Raw genomic sequence first — 27,528 nt, 5'->3', positions numbered from 1 at the left:
ATTTTCTTTACAAAAACAAACAAAAAAGTGCACATTTTTACTATAACTTATGAAACTTAATACTGCAATAAATGAATTCTTCTTTTCACTTCTTTCAGTTTTATGATGCTATAATGCAAAGGCAGCCTGCCTGGGCTGGCTTATCATGTCAAGCTAGGTGATTCCAGTAACTAATGGAATCTCAGCAAACAGGAAACCCTAGCAACTTCAGACAAAGCAAATAAGGTCAATGGGAGAGGTGGAAAATAATGCCATAAAGGCATGATTCATTAATGATGGAGGTGGGGGAGTGGGGAAATAGACAAGGTGTGGGGAAAAGGAAGCAGCTGAAATAGCTAAAACTGGTAAGGAATAACAGAAAGTTGGGAAGTGGGGCAAGGTAGAGATTCAAAGGGTTTCTGAACATACATTTTTCTCAGGGAGACATAGTACTTTGTTGCAGTTATGCCAGTGACGAACTTTGCTATTTTTACAAGGGAATTGCAAAAATATTTGACTTCACTAGGATTATTGATTTTAAAGGAATGACTTCCAATCTGTCATCCAGATCTTGTGAAGATCATTCACAGTTTGACTTTTCTATATCAAGGGTCTTCAAATCAATAAGATCCATGTCAAGAATAATTATAAATTGTTTTCAGTGAGCCTGGAGACAGCTCGATTGTCTGAAACATTCCCTTAAAGAAAAGGAGCAGTGACCCAGCGAGGACATTCTTAGGGGGAAAAAAAAACCCCTAAACCACAGCCCATAAAAACTGCCACCAGAAAAAATTTCAGAAGAATATGTTCCTAAAATCTCTAGCATAAGTACTTGGATAAATTATTTTATGGAGTAAATTATAAATTTACTTTTATAAATTTACATAAGTTATATGGAGGAAGTGAAAATTCTCATTTTTATAAAATATTGAGTATGTAAAAAGGACATCCAGTCTAAAAAAATATTTCCTATAAATTTTGTCTTAGCCTCTTTTCATGGTAGCTTGCCCTCCGAAGAAGGATTGTACTGGGTCTGAATGAGGTGGAGTTAATTTTCCCCATAGCAGCCCCCACAGTGCTGCGCTTGTACTGGTAGCTGGAAAGGCGGTGAGAACACGCCGGTGCTTTGGCTGCTGCTGAGCGGCGCTGGCGCGGCATCAGGGCTGTGTCTCCAGCATTGCCCCCTCACCAGCAGGCTGGGGTGGGCAAGACCTTGGGAGGGGACATAGCCAGGACAGCTGACCCAAAGTGGCCAAAGGGATATTCCATACCATATGACATCTGCTCAGATATAACACTAAGAGAAAGGAGGAAGGGGTGGGGTGGGGCGACACTTGTTATTTGTGTTTGTCTTCTGGAACAACCGCTACGTGTACTGAAGCCCTGCTTCCCAGGAAGTGGCTGGACATTGCCTACAGGTGGGAAGTAGAGAATAACATTAGTTTTTTCCCCCCTTTTCTTCTGTGCATGGCCTTTGCTTTTGTTTTATTATACTGCCTTTATGTTGAACCACAAGTCTTTTTTTCATTTTTTCTTCCCCTATCCTGCTGAGGAGGGGAGCAGTAGAGCAGCCTGGGTCAAACCAGCCGAGGTAGACCAGCCAAGATCAAACCACCAAAAGGATTTATGTGGGAGTGCAGAAAAGTGTTACCTGTTTCTTCCCAGAAAATAAAACCTTTACACCAAGGTTAGGCTGAGGAGAAGAAAGCAGTAGAAAACAGTCATCAGGCTTAATTTTTGTTTCTGTTGTCTGAAAGTGAAAGCTATCCTTTGCCAGCACAAAGAGAGAGATCCCAGTCTCTCTTTTGGATCCAAGTGTACCCCAAACCAGAAATTTGGTATTTCAGATTAAACCCATTGCTAACATTTGTACAGGACAAGGTCTCCTTCTTGCTCCCCCTCTGTTAGCAGGCACAGGTCATAAAGCACTTTCCTTTTTTCTTTTCACTGTGGCAGTATTCAATTTCACATCCAGTGTAAAGTGACATCTCATGAAACTTAATTTACTTCGTGTGCACCATGATGTGTCTTTCTTTGCACTACCAATAAAATAAACACAGCTCCAAAATGTAGATCAATTGTTTTGCAACGTATAAGTAACTAGATCATTTTAAGTGCTTCTGTGTTAAATTTTATCTATTAGGCTGATGCATTAAGGTACATGAGTTTCAGCTTTCATAAAAAAATACACAAAATGCAAGATTATTTTTTTTGTTGCTTTTGTTAAACTATATTGAAGTCATTGAATAGATTCATTGAATTCAAGGTAGATTCATTTTATTCATTGAATTTGATCTTTTCCGTATTGCAGCTGCTCTGTCACTTCACCCTTCTGTTATGTTTTAATATGTGCTGCTTTATCCTGGTGATAAAAAAATATTACCCCTTGATTTTTGTTTGTGCGGTTGCTGGTTTTTTTCCCCAATTCATCTCCTTTTGTTTCTTTTACAGTTCTATTGAGCCGGCAATGTCAATATAAGAATTCTACTTAATTTCTTAAATCGTTTGGGTTTTTTTGTTCCACTTGCTAAAGTTGTCTACATTTGTCATTTGCAATCACTTAATGCTTATTTTTCATTAATCTTCATTCTTGTTCAATTCCTGTTCCAAATACCTACGTAGAAGTTGCTCAGTTTTTTTGTTAATGTGGAATATTTTGATTGTGATCATAGAGATGTTTTCACTTTAGTAACTTTTTTTATGCCCTGCTCAAAGTTGTAGTTCTGTCCCCTAAGCCTGCCTGAGTACTAAAGTGATGAGCATAGTGTAAGAACAGGATAGGGATAGTCATTTGCTTGGTCCAGTAGGTGTGCCTGCCTGACTTTTCTTTTTTTCCTACTACTAGGAAAATAGCTTTCTAAGCCCACAAACTCCTCAGCCTTTTTTGTTTGGTTGGTTTGGTTTGAGATTTGGTGTTGTTTTGGTTTGTGTGGGTTTTTTCGTGGTGGTTTTTTTTTGGTTTGTTTGGTTTTTTGTTTGTTTTTTTTTGTTGTTGTTGTTTTTGGTTTTTGTTTTTTGTTTGTTTTTGGAGGGGGGGCTTAGGTTTTTATCCCTTATCAAGGAAGAAGTTCATTCGGAGAGCAGAGAGATATAAGTTTCTATGTGTACTATTTTATGATAATATTAAAAAATGACTATAGCTGTCTAGTGCTGCAGATTTCTTCTCATTACGGGCAAGATACTTCTGGTGTGTATACAGTGCAAACTTCAGTATAGGGAGCCCTAGCTAGCTTGGCTAGTGGAACCAAAAAGCAATTTAAATGATTTATCATGCTGGAGCCATATAGTGCTGAGTAGTTTATTGTGCATATGCATAGTTCGCTGTGGGCTAGAATGCTTGACGGGCCAATGAGTGAAATTTATGCATCACTTGAGATCCTCAGATCTCTTAGTTGCTGCCTAACTTAAACTGACTAAATTTCCTCAATGTAGTGGTACATTGATATTGCCTAACTGTTCAAGTGTTCAAACTGTCCCAAGCATGGATATATGCCTAGATGGTAGCTGACCTCTCTGAGTACAGTCTCTTTATTCTTCTATTTATGAAACCTCGGACCATGCCCACAAGAGAAGACCAGGACTACAGGGGACACTGTGGATCTCTGTGGATGGTGCCTGCAACAGAAACCTATTTTCATAAGTATATCAAAGTCCCATCTCAACAGCAGATTTTTTTGCACTTCCCTTGCCCTCTCTTTCTGTCCCAGCTGCTGTTGGAAAGCTGCTTGAGGACTTCTGCTAACTTGCCTTTGACAGTTTATTCATAGCTGTATTTGTGCCGACATTGTTCCTTGGTTGAAGCCGCTCTTCCTCCTCCTTGGTGTTTATCTCCCTGAAAGACTTTAGAGAGAAGAGTTAATTTGTACCTCAGCCTTCACTTTAGTAGATTAAAAAAGCAAAGCTCTTTTAGTCTTCTTTCCTATGATAGACTTTTCATTGTCCTTATCATCTTAATAGCTCTTTCCTAGTTATCTTCCTTTTTATTTAACATGTCTTAAGCTTGACAGTCACCATATTCTTGATGATGATGTGCCAGTGTTTCATTTGCCTTTTAGATAGTTGTATCATGTTAATAGCACATTAGTTAACCTGTGATCAACAAATATGATCAGGTCTTTCTGCTTTCATGTTATAGGAGTAAATTTAAAAATAAGTTTTAATTTAAATAGTTTTAATTACTGAGTGCACAGCCATGTATTTAGTATTTCTAAATATCCACTAACATGGTCCTTCAGGTCATTCACCGCTGTGTTTTGTTAACAGTGTCTCCTATCTTTTGTGATGAGAGCTCCTTTTCTAGCAATGGAAATTTGTAAAGAGATCAAGCCCAAAGCCACTTGTTGCTTCCCCAATCAGTCACCCCAGCGCAGGAGTTTCCTGGTTAATCCTGTCTGGTGTTCTCTCCTGTTAGGCCAATTCCTTGCTCAAGTTAGACTTCTATTATTCTTTCTCTTCTTTAGGTAAGCTACTATATTTCAGAGTGTCCATGTTAGACACCAGATGGATGAGCTTTTACTTCATTACCCTACTGTGGGAAATAAATTCATAGAAGCTCATGTTACATTTAACTTTTTTTAACAAACAAAAGTGAGTCTAAAGATAGATGCAAAAATGTGTCGTGTCATATGAAAAAGTCTGTACTTATTGGGCTATTCTTTTCTCTTGAATACAAGTAATATATTTTCCTATTCTTCAGAATTATTCCCTCCCCTTATGGAAGCTGTCTTGAATACATGCTATCTGGCCTGCAACTTCATTTAGCAGTTCCTCCACAGTCCTGAGATGGAGTTCGCCTGGTGCTTGTAATTTGGAAATGTTGGGTTCCTTGAGATCTGCTTTCACTTCTGTTACAGTATTTTTAGTTTCTCTTATTTGACTTACTCTTATCTGCAAGGTCAGTGTCATGCTCTGCTAAAAACCGAAGAAAACTATCTATTTAGTTATGAAGCCATTTATTATACCTTGTCTCCACCTCAACATTTGCACTTTGTGGTGCAGTCTTCTAGATCTCAAAAACAAGGTTATGTATCTTCATATCACAAGGTCATTTATAGCTGGCCAGCTGAGAACACAGTGACTGTACACATCTGCGCCTCTCTGTTGGTCACAGAATCACAGGCTGGTTGAGTTTGGAAGGGACCTCTGGAGGTGATCTTGTCCAACCCCCCTGCTCAAGCAAGGACACCTAGAGCAGGCTGCCCGGTACCATGTCCAGGTGGCTTTTTAATATCTTCAATGATGGAGACTCCACAACCTCTTTGTCCAACCTGTGCCAGTGCTTGGTTACCCTCACAGTATAAAAGTGTTTCCTGATGTTCAGGGGGAACCTCCTGTGTTTCAGTTTGTGCCCGTTGCCTCTGGTCCTGTCACTGGGCACCACTGAAAAGAGCCTGGCTGTATCTTCTTTACACCCTCCCTCCAGATGTTTATATGCATTGATGAGATCCCCTGGGCTTTTCCTTCTCCAGGCTGAACAGTCCCAGCTGTCTCAGCCTGTCCTCGTAGGAGAGATTCTCCAGTCCCTTGATCATCTTATTGACCCTTCAGTGGACTCAGTCTTGTAAAAATGTATCTCTCTTGTACTGGGGAGCCCAGAACTGGATGCACAGCACTACAGGTTTGGCCTCACCAGTGCTGAGTAGAAGGGAAGATTCATCTCCCTCAGCCTGCTGGCAATGCTGTGCCTGCTCCAGCCCAGGACGCTGTTCACTTTACTCATGACAAGGGCACACTTCTGACCCCACCAGAACCCCCAGGTACTTTTCTGCAAAGCTGCTTTGCAGCCAGGCAGCCCTCAGCACGTGCTGGTACATGGTTCTACCTTTCAGCATCAGACTTTCCCCATGTACTCTGTGTGGTGCCTGGCCCCCTAACTCGTGGCTGTAATTCAGCTGGAGAGAAAGATGCCTAGAAGTTGAATTTTGTAACAGCTTTAATAACTCTGTCCCTATGTGATTTTGGTCTCAGATTTTAATTTCCCTCTTGGAAGTTCTTGAGAACACTACCTCCTTAAGGATTTTGTGGATAGACACACTGATGACTGTGAAGAGCTCTATTACTAAAGCAAACAGAGGTCATAAATGCAACTTAGCTATACAGCTGGATCTTTGGAAAAGTGCAGTGTATATTTACTGGTGCAGCTGGCCAAATGAAAGTGCTAAACAAAAGCGTCACTCTTGTGTCTTTCTAATTATCTTTTTTCCTCACTTTGGTAAATTTGCAGGCCCAAGCAGGTTAATATTTCTGTTATTTCCAAATATCCTAAACCAAAAGTTTTAGAGAACACCTAAATGTTTACAGAAAGTAGCTGTTTTTAGAAATGAGAAAGAAGCTGCAACAGCATAGGTATGACCTCATGAGAAACGTCATCTAATGATTGCCTTTCAGAGACACAGGTTAAGGGACAATGATTGTATTATAAATCGATATTTTGACTACAAGCTTCTGTTTAATTCTCGGGGCGGGGGCCGGGGAAAGAAAAAAAAAATGGCTATCTGGGGGGATTTTTCACTTCTGTTACTTTTCTCCATTTAAGGGTGCCTGGCTCGTGCTTTTAGCAATGGATGTTTTGCCCTCTAGTGGTTTCGTTTACAAAGTGTTCGGGGAAAACTTTTTTACCCAGGAATGCTTGCATTTGACTTTAATTTTTAAACTGTGCACTCAAATTCATCAGACTCCACTTAGATTCTGGTGTGGAGCTGCAAAGCAAAGAATTTTAAGATTATTTTCAAAATTACGGGATTTTTTTTTTTTTTTTTTTTTTTTTTTTTTGCTTTTGTCTCTGCATCCACTGATGCACCTTTAGGACTCCACCTCTAATTATAGTGTCTGCAAGTCTGGGATATATTTTATTCACATATATTGTTGATGGGAAAGTCACTGTATTTTAATTTGAAAGTGGTGGCAAGAAATTAGTCGGAAAAGATTTTGCTTTTAAGTGGACCTTTACTTCAAAACAGTGACACCTTATTGACATTATCAATAAAGTTATTTGTTGCTTTATTTAACAAAAGGAAGTAATAAAGACTTTATAATAACTGGATCTGTAAAATACTTGATAGGGCAGGATACATCTGCTGAAAATTTTCCTTTGATTCCAGAACAATGATCCAATTAAGTTTGCTTGGGGTATGGATTGTGGATAGACAGAATGGTTTTAGGTTTTTTCTAAGAGCCATAGTCACTGCTTTGGTGTTCTAGGAGTATGAGAATGAAGTTGTAACATTTATATTTTAATTCCTGGGACTCCAGTGTACTGGCTTTCTGTTGCAATATTTCTATGCATTTTTAATTATGTGAAGTTTTGCTGAAGTGAATGGTATGTTGGCACCCTCAATTTATTTGGAGCTGTGCAGAGGAGGAATAATACTGCATAAAATGTGTAATATTCTTCTGAAAGATAAGGAAGAATCCTAATTAATATGCTTGGTGCAGCACCAGTTCAGATTAAATATACATGCTACTCAGGATTGTTCTGTTCAAGATAAGCTAAAAATAAACATTTAGAAGTTACTACAAAAAGACAATTTTAGTACAAAATTTCATTGCATCTGTGAATTCAAGTGCTTTTTGGTTGAAATAAGAGAGATTAATAGATTAATGCTCTTCCAGTTCTCTGTTACGTGGTTCCCAAAATGTTTAGTTTAACTAATCCCTGAAAAGAGCCACAGATGGACTGATGATATCCCATGGTTTTAGAATTACTGGATTATAATAAACCTGGGTTAGGTGGTGCTTGAGACCAAGAACTGTAACTAAACTACAACCACACTTCCCTTACATCAGAATCAAGCAAATTTCCATTCATGATAATATTCGGGGGTGAGGTGGGGTGGGAAGTGGTTCATTTGTGCTTTTAAGACTTCGCAACAAATGAAAATGTCAGACTATTCTTCCCAGTGCTCTATTTTTACTTGCAAAGTGTTTGTTTATATTTACTAAACACTTTTCCTCCATTCTAAAATGTAGAAGACTGTGTCACCCAAACCATTCGTACTTTATGAAATAATACTGGAGGTAGTCTCACAATCACAGGCCTTGGTCCTCACAGGAAACTTCAACCTCCCTGATATCTGCTGGAAAGGCAACACAGCTAGGCTCACACAGTCCAGGAGGTTCCTGCAAAGTGTTGATGATAACTTTTTGACACATGTGGTGGAGGATCCAACAAGGAGACATGTGCTCTGAGACCTTGTACTAACAAAGAAAGAATGAGTGGTTAGGAATGTGAAGGCTGAGGGCAGCCTTGGCTGCAGTGACCACGAGATGGTGGAATTTCGGATCCTGCATGGAAGAAGCAGGGCAACAAGTAGAATTGCAGCCTTGGACTTCAGGAAAGCTAACTTTGGCCTCTTTAAGGACCCGCTTGGGGGAATCCATAGATTAGGGATCTAGAAAGTAGGGGGGTCCAAGAGAGCTGGCTAATATTCAAGCATCAGTTCCTCCAAGCTCAAGATTGATGCATCCCCACAAGTAAGAAATTGAGCAAAGGGAGAAGGAGGCCTGTATGGATGAGCCAGGAGCTTCTGGCAAACCTCAGACAAGAGAAGGAAGTTTATGTGATGTGGGAAAGGGGACAGGCCATTTGAGAGGAATATAGGGACATTGTCAGAACATGCAGGGAGGAGATGAGAAAGGCTAAGATCCAATTGGAATTAAATCTGGTGAGGGAAGTCAAGGACCACAAGAAGGGTTTATTCAAGTATGTCAGCAGGAAAAAGGTGACTAGGAAAGATGTGGGCCCACTGCTGAATGAGATGGGTGCCCTGGTGAGGAAGGACACAGAGAAGGTGGAGTTACTGAATGCCGCCTTCGCTTCAGTATTCATTGCTAAGTACAGCTTTCCAGTTTCCCAGACCCCGGAGGCAAGAGAGGAAGTCTGCAGAAAGGAAGACTTTCCCTTGGTCAAGGAGGGTGACATTAGAGATCACTTAAACTTGACACCCACAGATCCATGGGCCTCGAGGGGATGCACCCCTGAGTGCTGAGAGAGCTGGCAGATGTTATTGCCAAGCCACTTTCCGTCATCTTTGAAAGGTCATGGAGAACAGGAGAGGTGCCCAAGGACTGGAGGAAGCCAGTGTCACTCCAGTTTTCCAAAAGGGCAAGAAGGAGGACCCAGGAAACTACAGGCCAGTCACTCGTACCTCCAACCCCTGGAAAGGTGATGGCACAGCTCATCCTGGAGGTCATCTTGAAGTGTGTGGAGGAAAAGGTCATCAGGAAGAGTCAGCATGAGTTCACCAAGGGGAAGTCATGCCTGACCAACCTAATAAGCGTAAATGGACTCTGCAGTTCCAAACCAATGTGTGCTGTGACCAAGGGTTCTGCCTAGAGCTGCAAGCAGAGACTTGTCTGCTCTGATGTAGCATTATCACCCAAAATTGCCCATTCTGTCTTCCTATTGAAGGCTTCTGTCCCTGTAGCAGGAAAGAACAAGACAGTTCTGTGCCCCAGCACATCAGGTCACTCTTTTGTGAATTCCTTCTTAAGAATTACCACTTAAAATATGTGCTAATAGGAGAGGCTGTTAAGTTGCGGTGGCTATGGGTGAATAGCATTCTCACACCTTTGGAAGCACTCTCCAGAACCAGGGGACGTTTTGAAGCATTTATCACTTCAGTACCACTGCTTGGTCTCCCTGGAGTCAGGAGTCCAAGTCTCTGAAGTTGGACCTGGTGAAACTCCAATGACTCAGAGACACGATAATGCAAGGTCCCTGTGAATGTTGCACTGAAGTTAAAGTCAATATGATATAGAAGAAGTTTATTTTGGACACCCTGGCTTATAGTTGAAAAATGCCACCATTATTATTTGAATAAAACAACTTATTCGGAACTTTACATGTGATGAACTGTGGTGAGGATCTTTGTTTTAATTTTGTTTTCCCCAAAAAATTGGTTCCCTAGTTTCTGCCTGTAATTCTTAACATTATAATTTGTTGTTTTCTTTGTGCATATTTTAACAACACAAAATATTATCTTTTTTCCCTTTATATATAGTAGAAAAATAAGCATTCAATCAGAAATGAAAATTGTATGTCTGTTTTGTTCTTCATGAGGAGCACTATAAATCTTATGCATTATCATATGCTGCAATATGCTCAGCAGTTGTTGATTGTTAAATAGCTTAATCAGCTGGTGTGAATGCTCAAAATTCTATTGCAAACAGTCTAAATCATGTATTGAATATTGAAAATTATATCATTATAGCTATTTAAACTGCAATTAAAATAATTAAATTATCCCAACCAAATCAAGTGTAGTAAATAGAAGAACAGACTAAACTTGGTTTTATTTTGGTTTATCTTTCTCTAATAAATTATGCTACAGCATTAATATATCCCCTGAGGAACATTTACTGTAGGTTAATAAAGACTAAAATTATATTTCAGAGTTTTATATCCATGTCATATGAATATGTAGACAGAATAAACAGCTTTCGAAAAATCGCCTGAAAACAATAATCCATCATAGTTAAGAAGAGTTTTTTTCCACTTTGCTATGCTACCATTTTTGCTATAGCGTCAGTGGTCTTAGGAAAAATGGGAATCCTCAGAGATGTTATTGTGTCCTGATAGGAATTTCAGCCAATTTAAAGTGTTTTTAGAACCAGAGTATAGTTATTTCTGAACAAAACCTTTTCCCTTCATTGCACCTGCAGCTATTACATGTCACTCTGTGGTTCCAGTTCTGACTTCCTTCTAACCTCAGCCTAAGGCTGACTGCAAAAATATTGTCTTCAAAAGTTTTAATGCATTAAACTAGCTAAATAAAATTAGAGTTTTTTTCCCCCAATAAAGTAAGAGTTGTTTTCCCAATTTGTGAGCCTTTAGTCCTTGTAGGGACTATGCAATGTTTTTGTACTTCTGTGTTGCTGCACCTATCATCTTCCTCCTCCTCTGAGGTTGCACAACTATTTAAAATGCCAAGACACCATAGTTCTTGCTTTAATCTTTCTCGGGGAATTCAGATTCAATTAAGATTACCTGCAAATGATACTCAACAAGGCTTAGCTCACATGATCTGGCCTCCAGAGAGAACTTGAATCCTGGCTCCTAACAGGGAGGTGTGCTTGTGCAGAAGGGAAATGCCAAGCTGAGCATCCTGACGTCCTTTCCCTCTCTGAGCCAAGTCTGCAGTCCGGTACCTTCACTTACCCAAGCCGCAGCCCCAAAGGTGGGGCCTCAGGAAATAGTGGACTGTTGTGGAATGTTTCCTCATTAACGACTAGAGGATAAGTAGAAGGTTTTCCTAGGGAAATGAAAACCTTATCCAACGATCTTCTCACCCACAAAGGGTTCAGACGCTGTGCTGCACACCATTTTAAATGATAACTTTAAAACACGTTTCAAGGCTTTGAGATAAAAAGTTGTACTACAGGCTGTGGGGTGATGCACTTCAGCCTTAATAACAATATTTGTGCAGTAAGCCCCCAAGGGAAAATGAAAGTATAAAGAGTAGACCAAACTTGTAGATTAGTAGCTGAGAGTGTCTGCTGTGATTGAACCATGAAAATGACCAATTAAAATCTAAATAGTGTCAGGAGAGAGATTTATAATAAATTAAGAAAAAGCCACTATACTGGTATGATATTGTCTAGTCAGTTATGTTCAAGAAAGATAAATTGAACCTCTGAGATCAAGACAGGACTGACAAATCTCCCACTAGATTAGACAACCTACAAGAGGAGAGTAGAATAAATTATTTTCATTACATCAGCACAAAGCAGACTGAGGTAGAATATATTTGTTGTCTTTAAATACCTTGTAATAGTATGACAAAAGGTTAGAGAAGTATTTGTTGAATTATGGACAATCTTTTCATGAAAACAAGTATGTACATATTTTACTTGAATTATGTTTGAATCTGTGGTTCCTTGAGAGTAGGAAATTTTCAGCTAGCTCAGATTGTAGAAGAAATTGTATTTTGGGTGACCTGTCAAGCTCTGGCTTCAACATCTATTTCACTAGTCATCAAAGGGAAAAAAAAATCTGAAGCTTTTCAATTGCCAAGAACTCTCTAATGAGTCTTACTGAGAAAGTGATCTACTGAATTAACCGTCTCACTCCCTCTACTGTTTGTTTCCAAAAGTATTTGCAGCTCAGTAACTAACAGGCCGCGTAGCTAGATCTTGCCTATCTTATGGTATGGCAGCCAACATTTCAGGTTAGATGCTTCAAGCTCTTTCAGATAACAATAGAGATTTCTGGGACTGTGTGTGTTAAGGGATATTCTAAGTGGCTGCCACCTCCAGCAGCTCCAAGCTCAGGGTTTCCTCCTGCCCACCCACTGCAGCCCAGCCTGGGAGCTCAGGGATGTGGGGGCTCAGAGACCCAGGGGATCAGTCCCAAGCTGAACTATTTGCCAGTTCAAGCAGTGTAGAAGAGAAGTGCATAACCCAGAGAGACAGGGAGGTGCACGTGAGACGCTGACAAGGCTGGCTACACTGACTGCCACAGAAGGTGCTTCCCTAAGCAGCACCTACACGTAGGACTCACTAATGCTGTAGCTCTCTAGTGACAGTGTGCACGTGACATTCACTAGGTTCACAAGCACACGCACATTGGTGGATCCCCCACGCACCGGCATGGCTCCTCTGTCCACCAATGCCAATGCTGTTGCCTGGATCCCTCTTACCTGCCCCATGGGTTCCTGGCTCACCAGACAGTCCAGCTCGGTCCTTGCTGCAAACACCCAGCACTTGCACACTTGTCACAGGAGCACTCCACATTTGCAGAATCCCCCAAATACCAGCACATGGACACTCTGCCCAACTGATACCCCTATCACAGACCTCCCATAGCCTTGAGCTCATAATCTGGTCAAGCTTGGTGTTTCGTTTTGAATGCATGCCCTTGTTCCTCCCTTATCTCCTTCCTTACTTTCTTTTCTAAGTTTTGCATAGTCCCACAGAACACCCTCAAATATCCCAAATCCACATTTTTCTTGTATTCTGCCTCTTGTCAGTTAAAAAGTCTGGGTCAGCCCTGTCCAAAGCTACGTCTGTAGTTTCTTAACAGCCTGTCATGTAGTGATTGGAGATTTTTGGTCTTTGGCATTTTCTGTTATCCCTTGTCTACTGGCTTTGTGTTTCTCTAAGTTCTTGTTTATTGCTTGCCCCTTTACTTATTATCCCTTTTTGCTTGAAAAGGTCTTGTTCAGATAACAAATAAAGAAGCAGACTCTCACCTTCTTCTTACCCTTGCACTGTGCTTGGGTTTATTTCAGTTGGATATTTTGGTGCTCAGAATCTCTGATGATCACCCTTCTTTATATGAGTCACGGATCTGGGGGTCGTTTTTCTAGTAATTAGACAGTAAAATACTAAACTTTCTGTGGGCACCTATGGAAAGTGTCATTAGAGTTATTTAACTCTTCCCACCTGCCTGCTTTAGAAACAGAGTAGATTAGTACCTTACAAACAAGGACATAATAAGCATCAGTCCTGGGCACTGAAACAATGATTATCTAATGTTAAACACTCTGAATGCTCCTTGCACACTCTTAGCCTGTCTCGGCACTTTCCCAAAGAATACTGGGACAAAGACAACAAATGGTATAATTGTGACAACCCTAGTTTTGAGTGCCAGTATAGTCAGTATATCCATATAGCATGGACACAGGTCATTCCATGCCTTTTAGCATTCATACACAGGACTCTTCTCTTCCTGGCCAAATTTAGTTTACCAGAGCTAGCCTTAGAGATTTTCTGGTAGCACCTGACACTCAAGATTAGTTAAGGGAGAGTCATTTAGCTCTCAGTTCCCTGAAAACAGTAAGTTACTGTCATTTTAGTTGCTCTTGGCTGGCTGAGCGAGCTGCGTGGTGCTGGTGGATACGATGCAGAACCACTGGAAGACCTGTACTTGTCTGGGGTAGCAGTGGGAACCCAGGCAGTGTATGCTGGGACATCAGAAAAAATTTTGTTCTTTTTAGACAACTAACTCCCCATCATCTCTGCTCCCAGTCACATCTATGGTGTAACTGACTGTGTGAAGTTTTATATTGCTGATTAGGTCAGGGAATGGGCGTTTTTGTAATGCCCAGGTAAATCAGAGTGGTCCAGCCAGTGGTCCACAAGCCAGATCTCACCTATGGGCAGGGTCATATGACTTTTGTATAATCTGTATTGCATGTGTGCATGCTAAAGCACTTGTCTGTGTTACATGTCACTAACAGCATTATTACATGTTGGGACAGTTCCATTCATGCTGATATGTGAAATAAACCAGAAAAAAAAAGTTTGGTCGCTTTAGTACACAGGTTTGGAAATTAGGCTTTATCTAGCATAGACAATATTGCTTTCTGATTTTCTCAGTCACCACCCTCACATTGATTTAATCAGTGCCCTCATCAACTGTCCCCAGCAACATTGTAAGATAGCATAACAATGAAAATGCTCAAGGGTTAAACATTTTAAAAGCTGAAACTTATTTCAACAGCTACTTTATGTTTCATTTACATAAATCCAGTTGCTTCAAGTTTTATGGTAGAATGAGTGAGACTTTTATATTTATTTGTATTTCTGTCCTTTTTCATGTTGTCATTGATGATGCAATTTCTAATACATGTTTTTCTAAGCAGTACAGTTACATTGACTATAGCAGCGACACCAGCTGGTGTGCCAGGGTGAAAAATATGTTTGGCTTTTTTGGCTTTGCCTGAGTAAGGATGTATAAGCAATTGAGTTCTTGAAGCAGATTTCATAACAGCTGCTTCCAGCTCTATTTCTTTCTCTTACCATGTGTCTTCTCCTAATTCTGCTATTAGAATGGCAAACAGAACCCCAAGGATGCCGTGAGTTTCTGAGAAAGATGGGCAACCTCTAGCAGCCTCTGAACATCGAAAGCACAAAGTTGCGTTTGAACTTAGCTCTGCCTTCCTGCTCCAAATGAAGACCTGGGGAAAATGAGAGCTGTGCAGATGCTTTATGTTGAATTACACAGATTTATAAGAAGTCTAAAGATGGATTAAAAGGCAGAAAAAGTTTACTTAACTCTTTTAAATTGAAATTATACCATCAGGCTTCTGAATCTGTAATTTCAGTAAATTACATTTTCTGAAATTCAGTACTTTCAGAAAAAAGTTCTCCCAATAAATTCTGTCTTCAAAATTTCTGTTTCAACTGAATTAAAAAATAAAAATAAAAAAGCCTGTACATATCTAAAATCAAGTCATCATCACACCATCTCAACTGTAGTACTTCTTAGTGATAAAGTGAGGAAAAAGTGCTGTATCTTCAGAAAAAAATATTTGCTCAACATACCCTGCAGACATTTTAAAGATGCAGGTTCTTGTAAATTAACCTTTCTTGTAATGTGCTATATAACCTACAGATCTATATTTTCCCCATCACTTACTACTTATTTTCAGTTTGTAATAGAGCAATATTTCTTGGTGATTTCATGGTCATCAATGGTTTTCACTCAAGCTGGCAACCTGTCACAAGTGGGGTCCCCCCCTGGGATTGATACTGGGCCCTGTGCTGTTCAACATCTTCGTAAATGGTCTGGATGATGGGATTGAAAGCACTCTCACAAAGTCTGCTAATGACACTAAAGTGATCAGTGAGGTGTACAAGCCAGAAGGGACAGCCATCTTAGAGAGAGACGTGGACCGGCTGGAAGACTGGGCTAGCAAGAACAGTAGGAAGTTTAACAAGGATGAGTGCCAAGTCCTGCACCTGGGATGACATAACCAAACTGCCCAGTAATGGCTAGAATCGGTGGCTGGGGAGCAGTCTTGCTGAAGGGATCTGGGGGTCCTGCTGGACAGGAAGCCGAATGTGTCAGCTGTGAGGCTTTGCAGCAATGATGGCAAATTGGATCGTAGGTTGCATCAGCAGGGGTGTTACTAGCAGACAGGTAGAGACATGATCCTCCCACTCTACGCAGCACTTGTCAGGATGCACCTGGAGTACTGTGTCCAGTTCTGGTCCCCACAATTCAAGAAAGGCACTGACTGAAGAGGGTCCAAAGGAGGGAATTGGAGATGATCAAAGGGCTAGAGGATCTGCCCTATGAGGAGAGACTGAAGGAATTAGGTCTTTTTTCCTTGGAGAAGTCTTAGGGGGGACCTCATCTCAGTTTTTCAGTACTTAAGAGCAACTGCAAAGAGGATGGAGGCTCTCTTTCTCAAGGAGCCTCATGGAGAAGACACAGAGCAATGGATACAAGTTGTACTAGGAGAGGCTTCATCATGATATAAGGAAAGAATTTTTTACAGTTAAATCGTTCAATGGAGCAATCTACCCAGGGACATGGTAGAGACCCCATTGCTGGAGGCTTTCGAGGTGCAATTGGACAGGATGCTAGATAACTTCATCTAAGTTCCCTTTCCCACAAAAGGTTGGACCAGATGATCTTTTGAGGTTCCTTTCAGCTTCAGCTGTTCTATGGTTCTGTCACATCTACTAAATCTGTTCTTTGAAGGGCAAGGAAGAGCAACTTTTTAGGAGACAGCCCCAGTGCTTGCTTCAGTAATGCTAATTGTATAATAACCATTTCTACTGACTTATCTAACTACTTAATATGATCCTTCTTCAGGGTAAGTAGCAAGGTACTGACAGAAGGCAAACATATATCTTGACGTATACAAAGCACTACTACTGAATTGCTCTTCCAGTTAGTCTTATCATTAGAAGCTACTTGAATTTTTTCTTCACTGATACCTAAAAGGGAACAAACATCTGTCAAAGGGAAGCACCTCATACATGTATGTTTTGTTGTCTTTCTACCTCCTGGCTGATTGTTACTATTTTTAACTGATGAAGAAATGTCAAGGAAGTAGCAACTAGAAAAGTTCACAGTCTGAATTTAACACAAAATTGGCAGCTTTGAAGCCACATAAAATATGAGATTGGCAGAGTGATCTGCTCAGATCATGAATCAAGTTCCCCATTTACACCGCATGTACCATATCCATTTGTTGCAGTCACTGAAATATGAGAGCAGTGATCTCTCAACATCTTCGATTACTTGGTGCTAGGCTTGTCTCCATTCTAAATTGTATGTCCGTGTTAGTCAAGGTTCATTCATCATGTCCTTGGCTATTGATGAAAAAAGCCCATTGTACTCATTTTTAAAGCTTGCAATATCAACAAATATATTCTCTTTTTAATTATTTTTCCAAGTATCAATTGAAAAATATTGCACACTTTCCTGCAGATATGATATGATTACTAAGATCTATATTTATTATATTCATTCCCCCCGAATATTAATAGCATTTGATGCTGTGAACTATGAAATCTTAAACATCTAATCTTATTCTTTTGTGCAAAAGACTGCTTCTTTTTTTTGTAGGTTCAACAGTATAATAATGGGGATTATTTTTGGCTCAAAAATTGGGAAAGGAAACAACTTTGTCAAATGATGTTAATCACAAGGAATATAAATGACTTTGTAGTAGTGAGAATTAGGAAGATCAGTTATGCTTCCTGAGGGGAAAAGGAACAAGGGAATTGAGTTTTAGTCTATTCTCAATAGAGTATTTAATAGCAGACTTCAATACTTAATAGAACTGAAATTCTGCATCATTTTAATTCTCTCCTGAGAGTGCTGAGCAAAACCTGATATTAATTAGATACTACTCAACTTTTCCACAATGAAAACCTCATTCGGGTATATAAAGTGTTGATATAAATTGCATTTGGGCATTTTTATGGAGTAATTATTATGTTGGTTTTCTGTAAACTCGCCTCAGACTAAATCTTTTAGGGTGACATTCATCTTGCCTAACTTTATTCATCCAAAAACTAGATATATCATCTAAAGGAACTGTCTGGGATTCTTGCACAGTCAGTGGGCAGAGAGAGGCCTAGTTTCAAAAGCAGATTTATATTGTATATTTTAAGTCCAGTTAAACTGTGTTTGGAAAAAAGTAACAATTTTTTTTTATTAATGGAGGTCTTTATATCACTGAAAAATTCTACAGTAAAAGCTAAGATCTAACCAACTTTTGTTGATGGCTAAATTTGTATACAATTCCATCTTTTGTCTTCACAGAAGCAATCATTTGATTAAGAAGAAGAAAAAGTACTTTTAATTTCTGTGACTTTCCTGATATTCTCAGCACATTGATAAACATTTACGGGCCTTGCATCCTCCAGAATTTTTTAAGCAGAACCCAAATTCAGTTGAGAACAAAGCTTAACATATCTGTGACTGTTCTGATGTTAGATGGATCCATGGGGATGTAATTGTCACAGGAATGTCTTTAAGTTGGAGCTGGGTTGTTGGGTTGATTTACAGACTATTGTCATGTACTTTCAAAGAATGAAAAATACCTAAAGGTAGTTTATTTACTACACTCACAATACATGCTATTCTAATATGACAACAATAGAGGCCACTATGGCTTCAGAATTCAAAATCTAAAGAAGCCTATAAATTACTACTTCCTACAGAACAAAAACCACTATAGTGGTTTTCAGGTAATGTTTATATTTTAAATTCTAGTAAAACATTAAATAAATATGTCTTGATGACAGTAAATACCACTTGCTTGAAAGTAGATTAAATCCAGTGGGAGTAAGATTAGAAGTTTAGGAATTATTGTATAGGAGGGTTAAAGCATAAGAATAAACCTTCTCATTTTGGAAGTGTGTGGGACCATTATTTTTTAGAGACTTTTTGATCAGAATATACCTTTCATTTCTTTAAGGGAAATGGTCCTGTGGCCCTCTGGTTTGTAATCCGGAGAATATACATGGCACTCACTATAAAGGCAGTTAAGTTAGCAACACTGTTTCTACCTGTATGCTGTATTGAAAAATGTACTTTTGACATTTATTCTAGTTAATATTGGTTCAGATCCCACTAGTGGATATGAGGTAGAGGACTGGTTATTTTATTTTATTTTGTTTTGTTTTATTTTATTTTGTTTTGTTTTGTTTTCTTATTTTATGTTCTACCAGTATTATTATGTCTTGCAGAGGGCCAAGGCACTAGACTACTAAACACACAGGGAGATAGATGTTCGAGTTTATGCTGGGATGTTGTTTAGGCCTTGCTTTTGACACTTACATGGAAACTCTGAAATGCCACTTGTGATTTATTTTAAGCACTAAACACTGGTAAAATTAAGGAAGTCTCAGGGATTTTGCTAGGCTTCTAGTAATGCAGGATTTGTGTATTTTCTGTTGGTTACATTGATTTGATATTACACTTCCAGTTTCCAAGCACAGCCAGGGGGAACAACTACAGGAGTGGAAATTTGTTTGATGTATGGCAGACTGCCCAGTAATTAAATATGCTTCTTCTTAAATGTATCATCCTCATTTGAATAGTTGTTTCCCTTGGAATTTGACTGGGAGCTGGGTGTGTTAGACTGGACCTGAAAGACCAAGCAATGCTTGTCCAGTTAACATGCTCCGTGTGGGCAAGGCTTAAATTTGCACAGAGCTCCAATAAAAGCAGCGATGCTCAGCACAGCCACAACTGCAGAGAGTAATGGGGACATAGCTGAATTGTTATAACTTTGATACCTAGCAGTTTCACTAGGCAAAAGGCCAATTGCTGGAGGAGCTGTCTAAGGGGACACAAGATTTAATGGTGATACCGTCAGTAAAAGTGTCACTCATTGAGTTGGGGAAGATGCATATTTTTATTTGGGTATTGTCCAACACTGAATTAAAGTAATTTTGCACAGTGCATTGAACAGTCATAAGATGACTGTTGGCTGTTTTCAGCTTGAGCTGGATTTAACTGTCAATTTACAGATGGGAGATTTAAATCCTTGCAAATGAATTCTGATATCATTTCTGCATGTAGCTGGTGAATACCTTTAATTTTGAAATAACTTCAGTGAAACTCTCTGCATTTAAGTCATGTTTTTTCACAGAGTTACAATAGCAGAATTTAGAAATAAAGGAATAGCAAGTTTATCTCGCTTTCCTTCATTGTACAATTATGCATGCTGTGGATGACACCAGAGATCATGAAATTAAATATGGGACAAGTCTTAGAGTAGCTGGAAAGTCCCTCTTAGTCTTCTATGTTTCCTTTCAAGCGTCTAATGAATTCTGGATTTTTTTCCATTCTCTCCATGTACGCCCTTTACATGGTAGTTTGTAAGATGTTTAACACACTCGTTTCTACATCTCAGATTTTTCCCATATACTATGTTATAAAAATGTTGACGGTGCTCCATAGCCAAGATACTTCATATGCAGCAAAAGGAAAGCTTTGCTCCTAAAGCCATGACACCTTTGTCAGGTCATAGGCTGAGAAAAACTACTTGTTTGCTGACACAGCTGTATCCATTCTAGAGGTTTTGCCAGCTTGTACCAGTCAGGTAGTGTGATTTTATACCCACAGACTTTTTCTGACATAGCTACATTGACAGAACATTGTGGTCTCACCTAAGGGGTACATCTGTTCTGCTATGATGCAGTTGATTCAGATAGCTCATAGTCTATATCCGATACCTCATATAGTTTATTCTTACCGTTCAGGATCTAAGGATTTTGCATTCCTTCCCTGTTCATTTCTTGCTCTCTTGGAAAGCCTCTGGAACAAAGGTTTACCTAATCCTTACTCAGCAATCATGTCAATACTGAAAGAAAAAAAAACCAACAAAACACCAGAATCTGAACCTTTAACTTTGGTTGTGCAGGTGACATAGAGTTAGAAATTCCTTTTAGGGACAAGGGTTACCCTTTTAGAGATTAGTATACCTGTGATTTAATTTCCTTTATGATGTCTCATTCTAATCTTGATGTTTTCAAGCTGACATGTATCAGAACTAGATTCTCTGCTGCTGTAGGTTGTTCTGGTTTGTCTGAAAACCTGCCAAACTGCAGTAAAAGCATGGTCTCAAGACAGAGCAGTTATAATTTGAGGACGATAACATTAAGGGAATTAGTCTGCCAGCCCATGGACTGATTCCTTACCTGCTGAAGCTCAAGCTGTCATCTCTAGGGCCAGGTTTGACCAACATCACTGCATCAGTCAGTCAGTCCTTTTTTAATGGCCATCGGCAAGAGGAAAAATGACAGACAAAAGGCAATTACAGTAAGAAAAATGTTGTTTGAAAAATTGCTTTTCTACCTTGTACTTCTGTGAATGTGAAAAGTGCAGTCTGTAGTCTGTTAGGTTTAAGAATGGCCAGAAGTGGAAAGATGCTCTCTCAAAGTCAGCACAACTTAATAGGAGACAGAAATTAATATTCTGTGTTTTCTGTAAGAGACAGAAATGAGAAGGACAAAGGAAAAAGGGTAAAATAAAATTGGGTATAGTCACATATAGGTGATAAAAAATAGCTGCCTAAAGTACTTTTCTAGTCCCACTATGTGTCAGTCACTGATGCTAAAAGTAAGGCATATGCTTATGAATAGCAGGGACTAGAGGGGGATGACTGTGCTATGTGACACCACATGATAAAAACAACACACCAAACAGTTTCTCTGTCAGCAGGGCTGTAACTCTTCAGTAGCTCAGATTAATGAAGGAAACTTCAAAATTCCTGCAAAACCAAGGAGAGAGGCTTTGCTGGTGGCATTGCAGCAGGAAGAGGCCTTACTTTCTCCCAGTGACTGGTTTTCAGTAGTGTTCTTCCACCAGTCCTTATCTTAGCCCATATCACAGCAGGGAGACCACTGTTTACTTGCGGTATAACACCTGTCAGGGAGGGCTACTGGCTTGTAAATCTGGGAGTTTACCTGGAAGGCTTTTTCATCCCTGAATGATAACAGAACTGACTGCAGCACCACTCACTTAAAAAGAGGCATAAACCCTCTGCCAGACCCTTATCGCTTAAAGCATGGTTTGGAGGAAGCAAGGGAACTCAGAAGAACAAGGAATAAGAAACTGAGAATGAGTTAAAAGCGTTCTGTCCAACAAAAAGGTTATCTGTGTCAGATACCCTGTTTCGGTTTGGCTGTGTTTGCAATTCGTTTACGGTTCTCAGAGTGCTCTGAATTTAGTAGTAGAGCTAAACCTCGTCACCTTTGAATGACATAGTTCACTTGAATGCTTGTAAGGCGAACAGTTCTGTGCAGCTTTAATACAACATTCTGATGCTTTTCAGGCAAAGATCAATAATTAATGTTCCACTAGAGACCTTAATGGCACAGTTACCATCACACATTTTTCTGTTTTAGAATGATGTCTTTCATAACGTTAATAACTTACAAAAGCATAATAGTGGTAATACTTACAGAAAGCAAGTTAACAAAAAAAGCTCAGTCTCCTCCCTACCATCCCCCGTGCTCTTGCTCTCCCCAACAGCGGATGCTTATATCTGTTATAGGGATCCTAAGGCAAAATAAGCATTAGATAGTTGTTCTTACAGAACACGAGGTTAAATAGTGCAAAGGGAAAGAAAAAAACAAACAAGCGTACATCATGCCATGTAAAGACAGTGCGTTCTCACATAATGAACAGTGTGGTTTTATGTTGTCAGCTTTGTTTGCATCATGAAGACCTAACAGACTTAGGTAAATATATCTTCAATGAATAGGCAGGATCTCAAAACCTTAGGCATTGAACATAAGTAATAAACCAGCAAACTCCTGTCAGTCTGCTCTTTTCAGAAAGCATTTAGTTGTTGTCCCATGTCATCCCATCGTGTCTGTCTTCTCCCCGTCCCCCCCAAACTTGATTCCTTGACAGCAAATTTCCAAAAATGTAGGACAGTATGGACCATTTGTCATTAAAATTTTACCTTTACACTCAAACTCCAGTCAAATATCAGTAAGAGAATGATAGGGGCTTGGCATTCACAAATGCACGCTTTAGCCTGGGGGGGCAAGTACCTTTAGGCTTCCTCTGTAGCTGGTGGTGAGGGAGACCCTGGTGCAGGGAACAGTTTTGCTTACCTACATTTAGGCTGTTGCTCTGAATCAATTAAAAAGAGGTCCTCTGACAGGTGATTCAGAGTAGGAATCTAATTTTCACTTTTTTCATCCATGCAGCACTAGATCCTATTTTTTTCCCCAAGTATGCAAAACAAATTTTTTAAGCTTCATCCTAACAGCACATTCTGAGAAACAATTTCACTGGAATTTTGGACCATCCTCTACACATTCAGTAGGAATGTCTGAACTGGATGATCAGAGAGTGATTTCCAGCTCTCAGGTCTTGATATGCTCCATCCTTCCCTATGAACTCTTGTTTCTTCTGAAAGGAAATGGTTGTATGTATACAGGAATGGATCTGTAGTGCACTCTGTGAGGGATTCTACCTGGCATCGGGGGGTAAGGACTGTGAAACATGAACATACCTATTCCTTAGTTTGCACACAGCCAGTACATCAAACTAAGTTTCCCAGACAGGCTTCCTGTGTCCTCTGATTCCCCACTTTTTCTCTTGTGCATCCAGCCAGCATTAGGAATGATTTTGCCTTTGGTGAAAAATAAAAAAACATGTTTCTTATGCCAATGTAATTCTGCAAGCAATGATTTCACTTGTGTACAATTAAACCAAAGAAACTAACGAAAACTATTCTTCATTGGCTAATCCTGCTAGACTTAATATATTATGTAAACCGTGTCTTATGATAGGTTATCACATCATTTAATCAAGGAACAAATTCTATAGTGAAAAACATCCCAAATTATTTACCTTCACTGTGTTTCTCAAAAGAGGAAAATTAATAAGATAATTCAGCTATTAATGATGAAGTAATACAAGAAAGGGTCACCATGGTTAGTATTGCAACTCAATAAATCAAAGGATATGCATGGATAATAACTTTTAATGCACTTTACTGTTATGCTTCTTCACAAATGTGTTTCATTTTAAAGGTTATTTTTTTTTTTTTTTTTTTTTGTATAAATATGGAGTTTAAAATCCCACCAAAATAATTTAAAGTCCCATAAGCTGTGATTCCCACTGTTCTGCAATATTTGGATGATGAAACAAGAAATTACCAGGGCATTCAGCACTAAGATGTAAGTTGTGTTTCTCATAGCATATTGACTATGGACCAAAGTGGAATAAGTGCAATGCTGAGATTTCATGTACTAAAAATGAAAGTATATTGATGCAGAATAATATAGCCAACATTATGTTATAGCAGTCATGTTGGCCAAAAGATAGGAAGAAGATCTGCATTTTGGTTATATCTCTACACAACTGTATAGAAGTATAAACAATGCAATTTTTTGCCTGAGACATTCAGTATACAGTGCTTTCTCTGAAACCTTATATTTTATTTAATGTTAGTGTTTGTAGGCTATGTTCACTCAGTATTTTAATACATAGGTCAATATATATTCAAATAATTGTATTCTAATAAAGAATTTAAATGGTGTGGTAGACTCAATGGTAAAGGAGTGGCAGGTAATGTTGGCTGTGACAGCTACACACCAGTACTGCACCACACATACCCATTTAAAATAGCAGCCAGCGGCTAGTCAACTATTATCTCCAAAAACTGGTATGTTAGTAACTACAGTGATTAGTAGGCATTGCAGTGACAGATAAATTCAGAATTATTCTGCGACAAGAACTACGGATGCCAGTAATAAATAATAATCCCATGCCATTGGGGTTTCCATATAATATAGGATAATCTTGTTCCACAGTTTGTAAAGTTATTTCTGAAGAAAAAAACCAGGGGAATATATTTGTATTTATGCTCTAAAATACAGGATAGTATGTGGGAATATTTTTATTACACAGTTATACTAACAAAGAAAAAAAAAAGTGTTCATATAAGAATATCTGTGGGTTCACACCATAGTTATGTTAACCATAGATTGCACCAGTGACACCTGCTTGGGACACTCCTGTCCAAGCTAGACTGTTCATTTTCTAGCACTTCAGCTGTACTAATGCCACTAATTATGGGACGATGCTGATATGATCCATGTTAACAATTAAAAAGAATACCGAAGTCAATTTGTTTTATAACTCAAGCTTTACCAAGTAATAACATTTCCTTGAAAGCAATTAATCATGTCTAAAATATTATATGTGTTCGTCACCTTTTTTAGCTGTGAAGCTGTACAAAGTTCTTCCTTTGAAAACCAGCTAGGAGCTATTGCCATTTTCATTAATATCTTCTTTATATGATAATTTCCTCATATCAAGCCCCAGAGTTTGAACTGGGCAGTGCTTTCCTGCACCACCACCTTGGGGAAGAACTCAAGTCTAAATTCCAGTAAATAGCTGAAACGAGGTACAAAAATCAGGGGCATTCCCTTCTTGCTTTTGTATCTCCCTTCTGATTGCAGTCTTTGCTAATGCCTTTGCTAGGGGACACGCATCAAAGAACTTTATTTGTTCTCGTTATATAGGTGGGAATTACGAAGCAGAGAGGACAATCACATCTACTCAGTGTTATCTCTGTGTTGCCATGTTCCTACAGTAGAGAGAGTCCTCTGTCATCTCCCTCCTACGCTCTGGCCAGGAGAAATAGTTTTCCAGCCTCAGTACTTGAGTCCCTCTTCCACCTCAGTGCCAGCTCAGTAGCCAGACCTTGGTTAAAGGTTTTTCTGAGAATGGGATTTGGGTACCTTCTGTGTTTAGTAACTAAGGGAGGACTTAGCAGTAATTTGTGGAACTGTGCTATTATGAAGGAGGAGGTCAGAGGACATCTGCTACCTAATTTGTGATCCTTTCCTGTCAGAGGCTCTACAGGAGGAAAGAACTCAGGAATGTTGCATGAGTAAATTGAAAAAGCAACTGTTTCCCAGTCTAATCAAAATACCAGCAGTAGGTTTTCCTCCCTGGCACATTTTGAATTGCTCTAAGAAAAAATAACCTGCCTGGGACTAAGTCTAAGTAAGCCAGGGCCCCTCAGAGAGGTACATTAGCTTCTTGTGTAGCCAGGTCAGACTTCAAAGGCCAGCAAAGGCCACCTGGCCAACTGGATGGAAGGTATTTATATGGGGAACAAAGAAAACTTAGGAGGCTTTTTTTTGAGCTGGCATCTAAAATATAAATGCTGTTAAAGGATATCAGACTAGATCCTTATTAGACACTACCACTAGTGACAATGTTTAAAAAACCAACCAACCAACCAAACCCAAAACCAGCCTGATTTCCCCTGGATTTCTGTGTTTATCTGGGAACTTATCTCTTGTTTAATCCTATGCTTTTTGTCCTAAGAAAACAGTGATCAAATAATATATAATATACATATGACTGTATATCAAAGTGTTGAAGTGAAATAAAGAATGGCCAATTAAGAAAAGAAAAATATTACAGCAAGTGTTGAATTATCTTTCCTTGTATTATTCAGTTTTTGGTTTCATTTTCTACAACAGAAACTGAAATATGACTTCCTTTACTATTAGTAGTACTGTGGGATTTCAGGAATTATGTCTTAAAGTCCTGTGTCATAGTCTAGGAAAGAGGTTGTTCTCTTGTTCCACTTGGTTTGATTTGTCTAATGTCATCATTATTGGCAGTGACAAGATACTTTAATTCACCTGAATTATGAGATTCAACTGAAATATGAGATGGTTAAGAGAATATGTTTTCATATATTCTAGATTCCTTAACTTTAAAAGGGTTTCATATAAGCCCAGACAATATCAATATTCTCCATGTCACCACAAAGTGGTGAATGTTTTGCAAAAGACCATGCAGAAGATTGATAGCATTTTTCCTAAGCTTTTGGTACTAACAGACAAGAGAAAAACAGTAAAACTGTACTACAACTGCACTCAGCTGAGCAAACTAAAAAAAAATGTGTTCTTAATGAAGAAATTGAATGCCACTTCTTTCATCTGCTTTTGTTGAAGTGCAATCTTGAATTGTGATGCAAAGTTATTGACAAAGAGGCTTAATTTTCTGGAGGCTAGCTTGCATTCTGCTTAGGAAATATATTGAAATTAGAACTGAAATTGGTGATGAAACATCCTCAAATAGAAATACTAAGTTTTTTTTTGCCATTGAAACTTAAACATAGGGTCCAGTCTGTTGAAAAGTAAGAATTAAATAATTCAGCAAAAAAAAAGAAGTTAGGCTTTGGACTTGATTCAGTGGGCTAAATATAGGCAGCTTGTACTGTTGGAGATGCATTGCAATATTTGAGTCTGATATAGGACTGGTATATAATAGCAGATGTATGGAAGACCAGAGTTGTTCTGGACTATTAGTAGAGGACAAGTAGTATACCAGGATACATCAGTAGCAGGAAAATAGTGCTACAGACACCTTTGCTGGGTAAATGAATGAAGATCCTTACTTTTGGTGCAAGTAATTAAAAAAAAAAAATAAAATGTAGACTGTCAAGACACTTGAGAATCTGGGAAAGAAAAACAATTCAAAGAAAATGCAAACAGGGACACATACCCAGTGACCCAAATTCAGAAAAGAAGCAACATAAAGACACCTACTTTATGTAGATGTTTCATAGTGTACATTATTTGATATCTGAATAACATCAAGAATCTTGATTCTTTTTTGGATTCTCTAGTGATTGAATCAGATTAAAGTCTTTTGTTGATGGCACAATTATATCCTTCATTTGATAGAAAAGCTGTGGAGTTATATAAAGAAATATGTTAGTGGTTTAGGCAAACAAGGTTATCTTTCTTACAAAGGTGCAAAAATTATTTGGGAAAGTTCTTACTATGCACCAAATGTTGTAA

Source organism: Falco peregrinus, chromosome 7 (genome assembly GCF_023634155.1).
Source record: "Falco peregrinus isolate bFalPer1 chromosome 7, bFalPer1.pri, whole genome shotgun sequence".
Classification (NCBI taxonomy): Eukaryota; Metazoa; Chordata; class Aves; order Falconiformes; family Falconidae; genus Falco; species Falco peregrinus.
The sequence above is the reverse complement of the archived record's forward strand: the minus strand, read 5'-3'. Positions refer to the sequence as shown.